The following is an 11,459-nucleotide window of genomic DNA, read 5'->3' on the forward strand; positions in this document are numbered from 1 at the left end:
GGTGGCATGCTTTGTGGTCGTCCCCTGCACCCATGATCTCTTCCGCAAGCTAACCTGTCTGTGCCTCGTCCTCCTCCCAAATCAACGCCGTGGCTCCACGGGTGCTGTTGTGGCACTTTTCATCTTGCAACACTGAAATTCTATATGCACTAAACACTTACTCCTTTCCCCACACCCTCTACAATCACCTTTCTACTTCCTATTCTTATGAATTAGAAACTTTAGATACCTCATCTAAGTGGAATCATACTGTAATTGCCCTTTTGTATCTGGCTTATTTCACTTAGCATAATGTCTTTAACGTTTATCCACATTGTAGCAAAGGTGAGAATTTCAGGAAGTGCTATTATTTGTAGCGGGCATGATGGCTTCAAGATTATTTTGCAGAATTGGATCACTGGCTGCGCAGGCCCTCAGGGCCTGCCATCCCAACTGAATAGCTGCAGTGTGCTCTTACTGCTGACCAGCAGGCTACTGGGCTGGAAAGGGAGGTTATGATGGCTGCATGGAAGGGACTGGACCAATATAATATGCTAGGCCCAAAGGCAACTGTAGGCACCAAGGAAGATTTGAATTTAGTCCCATCTGTCACCAACAAGAGAGTAGCGGGCTGCATCTGTGAAGAGGACAACAGTGCCATCATCTGGTTGTGGCTGTACAAAGGCAAGACCCAGTGATGCCCTAGCTGTGGAATCCATTATAAGCTGTTGCCCCACCAGTTGGCCCACTGAGCCTTTGCTTTAACTTACTCAAAATGTGGTGTAAAGTTTCTTCTTTCCAATAAAGACCAGCTATTTCATCGGCTCCTTCTCCCATTAAACAAAAAAGTGAGAAATTCTTTCCTTTTTAAGGCTGAATAATATTGTATGCATGCACCACATTTTCCTTATCAATCTGTCGATGGACATTTGGATTGCTTCCACCACCTCTTGGATGCTGTGAGTAGTGCTGTGATGAACATGGGTGTGCAAATATCTCTTTGAGATTCTGCTTTGAGCTATTTTGGATTTACACCCAAGTGGGAATTACTGGATCATAAGGTAATTTTATTTTTAATTTTGGGGAACAGAGTTTTTTGTTATTCAACAACGTATTTTTCTTTTTCCTGGACTGGTTTAGATTTCTAAGTTTGCACTCCTATTTAAAAAACTTCTGTCTTGGCTGTTTTTCCTGTTGGCCTTTGTCCCATCATTTTGAACTTCATCTACTGGTACTTAAAGAAACACCTTCTTTTGGATACAGTTCTTCAAATATATCTCCATTTTTCTTTGTTTCTACTTCCTTCTGACTTTATACTTGTACATTTTTCTGTAATTTGTTATAGTGACAATTCTCCATCTTCATTTGTCTTGACTATTTTCCTTTTACTATCTACAGCTCTTTATTCTGTGATGTCTGTGTCTTAGGGTTGACCAGCAACTTGTGCCTGCTTAAATTTAATTGCTCAATATTTTCCCCTCCAAAGTGAGGGGGGACTCATGTTGATGAATCAATCAGCAATATGCTCAGCAAATTGTGGTATTAGAAAATTCTGTTAATTATTTGAGGCCACTAGTTTCTATCTTTGAGCTCTAGATAAGACTTTCAAGTCATCCTGCCTGTTTCAATCCTCCATCACATTTAGAGACCTGAAGATCCATTCAAAAATTTAGTTTTTAGGTCTTTCTCATCTTACTCTTCTAATGACTTTCAGGAACATCTGGGCAAAACACCCTTTCAGACACCGCCTCCTAGAGTGGAGCACTTCCTGGGTATTGTTAGCACCCAGTGACTTCTGAGATTTGAATCTTAGAGCTAAAAGCTTGTATGATTTGTCTCAACATCTGAGAGTCTTAAAGCTTCAAGTTGCTCAAGGATCCAGACAGCTAGTATGAAGCCAGTATCCTTGAAGGTAACTATCTTTCTTATAAACAATTCTACTAATTGTTTTGTATTGGAATCCATACTCAAATGACACTTGTCAGTCTATGCCTTTCATTGCCTGTCTCAATTTTATGCTTGGTCTTATCCAATTATTTATTTGATCTGAAAATGCCTGGCAGAACATAAGGAGCATTATACCTGCCACAATGTGGGAACAGGGTTTGTCTTGCTGCCCTAAGCCTTGTTCAGAGATCTCTAGGATGGGGTACTTGGTGAGGCATGCCTCTGAGCCTGCCTGATGACAGAGTTGCTTCCCTGATTACTGAGTGATACCTCTTTTTTTTTCCACTGGGACTGGAATCTTCTGTGGTGCTCAACCTTTTAGACTGCATATACTCTGGTCACCTTGTCAGCTCCCCACCCTACTCCCACTTTGTATACTTAGGTCTACAGCCTTTGCATCTCAGAGCTTCCATTACAAACTGATGACCCTTTTTGTTAACACTTGCCCCACTAGAAGTATTGCCACTACATGGAGACCTACTAACATGTTCAGCAAAGAGGGTCCTTAACTGCCAACATTGGCCTGAGTGGGTCCCAGTTCCCTTGCCCAGCTCTCCAACCATGCACAACTTCTTGCTATGGGGGACATAGCTGGTTAATGTTCTAGCCACTTTCCCACCTCTTCTCTTCCTCTTTCCCACAAGATGGATGGTTAGGCTCTGTCCTGCATCGTACATGACCTTGCTTTTACAGCCCATGGGCTAAATCTGGCCACTACCTTCTGTTTTGTATGGCCCGTAGGCTATATCAATTCCTGAGTCTATAATTTGATGATTCTATATCTTTTGAGGTTTAAAAAAATGAATGAAGAAAACCACTTTGTGATACATGTAAGTTATATAAAGCTACAATTTCAAGTGTCTAAAAATCAGTTTTATTGGTACATAGCCACACTCATTTGTTTATGTACTATCTAGGGTGCTTTCACTGTATAATGGCAGAGCTGAGCAGTTGTAGCAGAGACTGAATGGCCTATAAGCCTCACATATTTACAACATAATTCTTTAAAAATTTTTTTTATCAAATTCTGTTCTTCTTCATAATACTTGTAAAAACTATGGTGATTTTATTTTACTCAAGTTTTTTTTTTTTTTTTGGCTGCTGTATCTTTATCCTCCTCAAGTCTCTTTGTTATTCCAAATGGTTAGGAAAAAACTCCCCAAACCTGCCAGATTCTATCATCTGTAACTTTATACAACAATTAACAAAAATTAACAGAATTTTTATTCCTGTGAAATATTTGCTTTATCCCAGATTATATTCCTTCCATCCCTCCTTTTGTCCTTTCCTCCTCCTCTCCCTTCTTTCTTGTTACATACCATCATCTTAAGCTTAAGATTTGAGCTACTATCCTATGAAAGTACTTTGTGAATGGTTTCTATTTTTTCTAAGTTTCAAAGACATTGTTTAAAAATCACTCTTAGCTCCAAAGACAGAGACATCATCAAGAAGCAACGTTATGAATTCAGTAGGAACACCAAACGCCCAAATGTTAAGATAAAATAATTGTCCATAAAATTACAATCACCAAATTATTTGCAGTTGCCCATGTTTGTCAGACCTTAGAAAGGATGGAAACGAATGAACAGAAAAGGCAAGGCAGAATTTTTGAGGTATTTTCTCTCTATAGGAATCAGGTAACTGATTCTTTTGTCTAGTGACAATTTTAGTGGCACTTTCAGTTCAGTTAGATCTTATTAACAGAAAAGATTCCTAGAGAACATTTTGTACTGAACACAATATTTCATGGTCAGTCTAGGTCATCTAGAGCACTTTCCTCCAAACAAATCAGATCAATGTGTACATGGCAAGAAGAGCAAAAGGACAACTGGGGACTGACTTTTCAGTAATTAATAATGTGGAGTGATGGCATGGCCTTTAAATGCTGTAGCTGTGCCTTTGTCTTGTGAACTGCCATCAAACCAACAGATCCTTACTGTGGTGAGACTGTTTGCCAATCCACTACCCACAGGATATCTTGCTTTGAATGCTATTGGATTTTACTTGGGCTTCCTGAAAATGATTGTTTTATTATCCCTAGCAGCTATTGAGTCTTACATAAATAATTATCTGGCGTTTACTCTGGGTTTGCTTTGTATTTGTAATGACTGATCACCTCCAAGGGGATCACCCTATAGATGGAGATGATGTGTTGATACAGGTAATTTGGCTGCACATACTGCCAAGATCCCAAGAGCTTTAGTAATTTTTTGGGCCTTTCATGGCTTGTGCTTATAACTTCTTTTCTTGTAGTTTGTGTGGCTCAGCTGAGTTGGTTTTTTTAGTGGGTTTCTCTTTGTGGTTATCTGAATACTAAGGTGCTTATTACAACAGAATTAAGATATGTCTAAATGTTTGCAAAGCATATTATTCTGGAAGTTTGGGGTAGGAGATGGACTTTTCTGTTTCTTTATGAAATTCAAGATTTTTCAGACTACATGGTCTTTGGGTAGAAATAAATCACAGAGAAGCTAAAGAATATTTTCCTATATGTGTCTCTACACAATTAAGACTTTCATTCTAGTTTATCCTTATTTCTCCTGGCTGTTTCTGGGGATCCTTACAGGTTATCTCCCATGCATTGGGATACGATTCTCTAAGCTACATGATGGCTGCCATTTCCCAATTTTCTGCCCTGGGCTTTCAGGGAGATTTCTCCTGTGGTTGTCAGAGCTACGTGAGCCCTAATGTCTTGGGGTTTAGGAGTCTCTGGGTCCCTGCATTCAGGCTGCTAATAACAATTGTGGCTTACATATGACATGTGTAATATTGAAAGTTCTAATTCAAACTAATAAACAGTTAAATGCTTATATTCTATTATTCTATCTTCATAAATGTCTTCATAATGACAAAAATACATATAAAGCTACAATTTTTATATGACTAAAAGCAAAATATCAAAGATGATTTTAATTATTATTCCATATACCTGATTGTTCTGTAGATGTCTTAATAAATAATAAAATAAAATATACACAATTAACATACATTTCTCACATAAAATTTATTTTTTCTTGCTTCATTTTAGCAAAATCGCTAATTATATAGATGTAATAAAGATTTTTACATGGTTTGTGTTCAATTGACAGTAACGATCTAATGATTAAAATGGAAATATTTTTATAAAAATATAAATTAAAACAAGTATAAAATTCTTAAAAATTAGCATTACTTTCATGTTTTTGAAAAATCATTTTTCTTTCAAAATATTAAAAATTTAAGTTAGAATGTAAAATACAAATTTAAAAAATGAATATCCAATTTTAAATCAAAATTATTGAAAAAATCTAAAATTAATTTAAAAAATCTTATAAGTTCTTTATAGATCTTGGATACTAGCCATTTTTCTGATAAGACATTTGCAAATATCTTCTCCCATTCCATAGGTTGCCTTCTAGTTTTCTTAACTGTTTCTTTTGCTGTGCAAAAGCTTTATATCTTGATGAAGTCCTGATAGTTCATTTTTGCTTTTGTTTCCCTGGCCTTTGGAGACATGTCTAACAAGAAGTTGCTGTGGCCAAGGTCGAAGAGGTTGCTGCCTGTGTTCTCCTCTAGGATTTTGATAGATTCCTGTCTCACATTGAGGTCTTTCATTCATTTTGAGTTTATCTTTGTGTATGGTGTAAGAAAAAAGTCCTTTCATTCTTCTACATGTGGCTGACCAATTTTCCCAACACCATCTGTTGAAGAGATTTTCCTTTTTCCATTGGATCTTCTTTCCTGCTTTGTCAAAGATTAGTTGACCAAAGAGTTGAGGGTCCATTTCTGGGTTATCTATCCTGTTCCATTGGTCTGTGTCTATTTTTGTATCAAACTCAACAACCCTCCCCCCCAAAAAAAAATCCAGTCAAGAAATGCGCAGAGGGGCGCCTGGGTGGTGCAGTTGTTAAGTGTCTGCCTTCAGCTCAGGGCGTGATCCCGGCTTTCTGGGATCGAGCCCCACATCAGGCTCCTCTGCTAGGAGCCTGCTTCTTCCTCTCCCACTCCCCCTGCTTGTGTTCCCTCTCTTGCTGGCTGTCTCTATCTCTGTCAAATACGTAAATAAAATCTTAAAAAAAAAAAAAAAAGAAATGGGCAGAAGACATGAACAACCATTTCTCCAAAGAAGACTTACAAATGACCAACAGACACATGGAAAAATGCTCCACATCACTTGGCATCAGGGAAATAGAAATGAAAATCACAATGAGATACCACCTCACCCCAGTCAGAATGTCTAAAATTAACAAGTCAGCAAACAGCAAATATTGGCAAGGATGTGGAGAAAGGGGAACCCTCTTACACTGTTGGTAGGAATGCAAACTGGTACAGCCACTCTGGAAAATAGTATGGAGGTTCCTCAAGAAGTTAAAAATAGAGGTAACTTATGACTTAACAATTGCACTAATAGGTATTTACTACAAAGATACAAATGTAATGATCCAAAGGGACACTTGTACCCTAATATTTATAGCAGCAATCTCCCCAATAGCCACACCATAGAAAGAGCTGAGATATTCATCAACAGATGAATGGATAATGAAGATGTGATACACACACACACACACACACACACACACACACAATGGAATATTACTCAGCCATCAGAAAGGATGAATACTTACCATTTACATCAATGTGGATGGAATTGGAGGGTACTATGCTGAGCAAAATAAGTAAATCAGAGAAAGACAATTATCATATGGTTTCATTCATATGTAGAACATAAGAAATAGCACAGAAGATCATGGGGAAGGGAGGGAAAACTGAATGGGAAGTCATCAGAGAGGGAGAAAAACCATGAGAGATTCTTAACTATAGGAAACAAACTGAGGGTTGCTGGAGGGGAGGTGGATGGGGGATGGGGTAACTGGGTGATGGGCATTAAGAAGGGCATGTGATGTGATGAGCACTGAGTGTTATATGTAACTGATGAATTATTGAAATCTACATCTGAAGCTAATGAGGTACTATATATTGGCTAATTGAATTTAAATAAAAATAAACAAATCTTGTATAATTTTCATTATATTTTTGTAAACATAAAACAATTGATAGTGCCCATGTAGTTGCTGATGTAAAGAATTGGTATTGTGCTTCATGCATGTTGTGTCTAGACAAACATACATAGATTTAAGAATAATATAAATAGTTTAATGTTGCAAAATGTTTCTCAATCACCATGTGGTTTCTCAGTAATTGTGGTGAATACTGTGCTGATATGTGGATCCCTTAGGAACCATGAATAAGCACAAAAAGAAAAGCAAGAATATGGACTCTCAGCAATACGGGGTGTCACTGGGAATTGACCTCGCTATGCAAGAATCAGTTATATTTATGCTAAAGAAGGGATGAAAAGGTAAATCAACTTTTCAAAATATGTTCTTTATAATACCAAAGAATTCTCCTCATTAATTTCCCCCTGCATGCAAAGGCAACGTTGGACCCAGCTGTGGGCAGTAATACAATCCACAGCATTTGGACACAGCCATCTTTTGTGTTGAGGGTGTGGGGCAGGAGATGGAGAAAAGTGTGGTTTGACCTGGGTGGTGTCACATCATGAAAGGGGTCATGTTCTGCCAGAAAGGCACCAGATCTCAGGTGAAAGATATGCCTTTGTGCATTGCATTATTTTTAGTTTGTTGTTTGGTGTTTGTGATGAGCAGGATCCAGTGCAAGTGCCTCTTCTTGCCTATGTCTAGTTCCTAAGTTGCCAGTCTTACATTGCGACAAAGTGGGGCAGAGTTTCTATCCTGAACTTGCATTTTATTATGTTAACTCAAGTATAAAACAGAGTGGGCTTGTGTCCTTGGTGTCCCAAGGAAATTGAGTGAAATATCTCTTATTTCTACTTTGCCTTTATTTCATTCCTCTCTCCATAAGAGTGGAGGGAGCCGGGTGAAGGACAACCTGAGTAGCATATATCATTATGTTATACTCAGAAAAACCCTTACCCTCTGACTTGTACTCATTAAATGTGGGCCACATCTTTAGATCTTGATTCCCTCTTCCCTTAAGAAGGCATCTTTCTAAGATGCAAATATCCTCCTAGTGGGTGCCTCCATCCATCTTCCAAAAATACCCTATCATAACACATTTAAATCATGCTATAGCATATGTAAATGAGAAAGCAATATAAACCAACACTTTGGCCTCCATGTAATACCTATTTAATAAATTAGTTAGAATTAGTAGCTTTGGGGGAAAAGTTTATAGTTTAGGTTACATTCATTTTTTCTAGTGAAAGGAACTTTCTATTCAGTATTACAATTTAACATGTGCTCTCTTATTTAATTTTCATGGTATCCCCTGCAAGGCAGTTTTTATTTTCTTTTTTTTTTTCAGATGTGGAAACAAAGTTTAATAGCAGTTAAGTAATTTGCTTAATTTGTAAGTGTTAACTTGAATATTGGTCTGTTTGATTTCAAAGCTTTCACTTTTTCTGATAAACCGTCTCCTGGTTTTCATTGCCACAAGTAAAATTCCACTTAAAACATTAAATGGGAACCAAAATTCTTCCTTTAATGGAATTTGGGTAATGAACGAGTCTATGTCACTTAAAAAACCATCAGTAACTATCTTCTTTGACTTTTAAAGCTTCTAGCATCTGCAAGACATCTGTCGGCTGCACTCCCTGAGGAGATTTCGTGGCTTGGGAACTTTAATTTATGATTTATTAAAAACCAAAATAGCTATAATATAGGGTTTTGATTCTTGGATAGCTGTTGGTGAGACCATTAAGAGGACAGGACAGAGACTGGGAGAACACTGTGATTGATCATGCTATTCTTTTAAAACTTTAAATAGAGAACTGAAGAACAGTGAAGGGTTTTATTGGATTGTGGATGACAGGAAGCTGGTGGGAATATAGAACATGTTGGATGATATCATCTTAAAGCTAGAGTGATGAAAATCCAATAAACTAAAATAATGTTAGTAAATTGGCAAATTTCTGTATTTAGTTTCAACAGATCACTGCACTAGAGGTTAAAGAAATGTGAATGAAAGCAGTAAAATTTAAAAAGAATTGGGAGAGGGATTGATATTAACAAAATGGTGAACAATGAAGCTCTAAGCTCCTATTCCCCCATAGAAATATTGAAACAAACAAAAATTGTCTCAATTAACTTTGTCAGGACCTTGGAAATTAGCCACTTTTGCAGCCACCACATAAACATCCAATCAAGAAAAAGCCATATTCTCAGAAGACATGAACAGACACTTTTCCAATGAAGACATACAAATGGCTAACAGACACATGAAAAATGTTCAACATCATTAGCCATCAGGGAAATTCAAATCAAAACCATGTTGAGACACCACCTTTCACGAGTTAGAATGGCAAAAATTGATAAGGCACGAAACAACAAATGTTGGAGAGGATGTGGAGAAAGGGGAACCCTCTTACACTGTTGCTGGGAATACAAGTTGGTACAGCAGCTACAGAAAACAGTGTGGAGGTCCCTCTATTTTAACTCAAAAAGTTAAAAATAGAGCTATCCTATGACCCAGCAATTGCACAACTGGGTATTTACCCCAAAGATACAAATGTAGTGAAGAGAAGGGCCGTATGCACCCCAATGTTCATAGCAGCATTGTCCACAATAGCTAAACTCTGGAAGGAGCTGAGATGCCCTTCAACAGAAGAATGGATAAAGAAGATATGGTCCATATATATACAATGGAATATTACTCAGCCATCAGAAAGAACGATTACCCAACATTTGCAGCAACATGGATGGGACTGGAGGAGATTATGCTAAGTGAAATAAGTCAAGTGGAGAAAGACAATTACATGGTTTCACTCATTTGTGGAACATAAGGACTAGAGGAAGATCGGTAGGAGAAGGAAGGGAAGAATGAAGGGGGGATAAACAGAAGGGGGAATGAACAACAAGAGACTATGGATTCTGGGAAACAAACTGAGGGTTTCAGAGGGGAGGAGGGTGGGGGATTGGACTGGGCCAGTGATGGGTATTAAGGAGGGCATGTATTGCATGGAGCACTGGGTGTTATACGCAAATAATGAATCATGGAACACAACATCAAAAACTAAGGATGTACTATATGGTGAATAACAACATAATAAACAATTAAAAAAAAGCCATATTCAAAACATCAGAAAGTTTTGTGTCATTTTTACTTTTACCCAAACCCTTCCTCAGCATGGTGGCAGTCTTAGTCTTGAAGCAGCAGTAGCCCTGTTCCTAGTTCCTGCCCTTAAACTGGATGGAGCTATGCAGACTTTATTAGCAAATTATTGTGCATGTCTATTTTAAACTACCTGGGGAGATACTCAAAAGACTAATGCAAGGTGCTCATCTCTGTTTTGCCTAATTCGAAACTCAGGAAGGAAAAACTGTGGGCAATGCTTCTCATAATGAAAAGGTGACTACAGATCTACAAATTGATTCTAAGGGTAAGAGATCATGGGGAGGAGATATACAAGAGACAATCTAAGGCATGGGGGAGAGGCTAGGGTGAGACTCTTTGGAAATTAGGGCCTTCAAAAGCAGCTGGGTGTACAAGTGAAACTAGAAATTCTAATGCATGCCTAGGCAAGACACAGACTCAGAAAAGACATGAGAAGACATTAAGCTTTCACCTTGGGCTGATTCTTATGCCCAAAGCAAGCCTAACCAGGTGTTTAAGAAGTTCCCCATCACAAAGACAAATGTCAAGGACTGGAAGAACTGTTGACATTCAAGGAAGTCTCCATCACAACACTAGCTGAACATGGCTAAAAGGACAGAGACTTCAGTGATCACATGGGACAAGGGCTATTCTTTGCAAAAATAGTTTGGAAGTCTCAAAATTAGTGGACTAATACAGTTTTTAACAATCACAAACAAAGAAAGAACTTTTGGAGCAGGGCAATCTGATATCTAGAGATACTATATTGTAATATTTAAAGGCTTAATTTTCAAGAAAAAATATCAAAAGGTATACAAAGAAACAGGAAAACATGGCATGTCCAAAGAAAAGAAATGGACAGAAACTTTCCCCGAGGAAGCTCAAAATAAGACTTCTGGACAGAGAATTCAAAACAACTGACTTAAATAACTTGAAGACCTAAAAGAAAACATAAGCAAAGAATTTAAAGAAATCAGGAAAACAATGTATGAACAAAATGAGAGTATTAACAAGAAATAGAAGGTGGAGGTGAAAAATACTATACTGAAATGAAAAATTCACTAGAGGATTTCAACAGGACATTTGAGCAGGAAGAAAAATCAGTGAACCTGAAGATAGGACAGTTGAAATTATGGGTACGAGGAACAGAAAAAAAGTAAAGAAAAATGAACGAATCTAAGGGACCATCAAGCTGACAGTTGTTTCCATCATGGGAGTCTCACAAAAAGAGAGTGAGAAAAAGACAGAGATTATTTGAAGAAATAATGGTCAAATTCCCCAAATATGATGAAAGACATGAATCTACAAGTAAAGGAAGCTCAATAATTCTAAGTAATAAAAACTCAAAGAGACCCACAATGAGATACATTATAATCGAACTGTCTAAAATGCAAGGACAAAAAGAGAATATTGAAAAAAAC

General features: G+C 37.6%; 1 pseudogene; it reads left to right on the forward strand.

Annotated features, from left to right (window-relative positions):
- Nucleotides 1-364: 364 nt before the first annotated feature.
- Nucleotides 365-731, forward strand: LOC100482286 (annotated as a pseudogene).
- Nucleotides 732-11,459: the final 10,728 nt, after the last annotated feature.

This window comes from Ailuropoda melanoleuca, unplaced genomic scaffold (assembly GCF_002007445.2).
Source record: "Ailuropoda melanoleuca isolate Jingjing unplaced genomic scaffold, ASM200744v2 unplaced-scaffold11384, whole genome shotgun sequence".
NCBI lineage: Eukaryota > Metazoa > Chordata > Mammalia > Carnivora > Ursidae > Ailuropoda > Ailuropoda melanoleuca.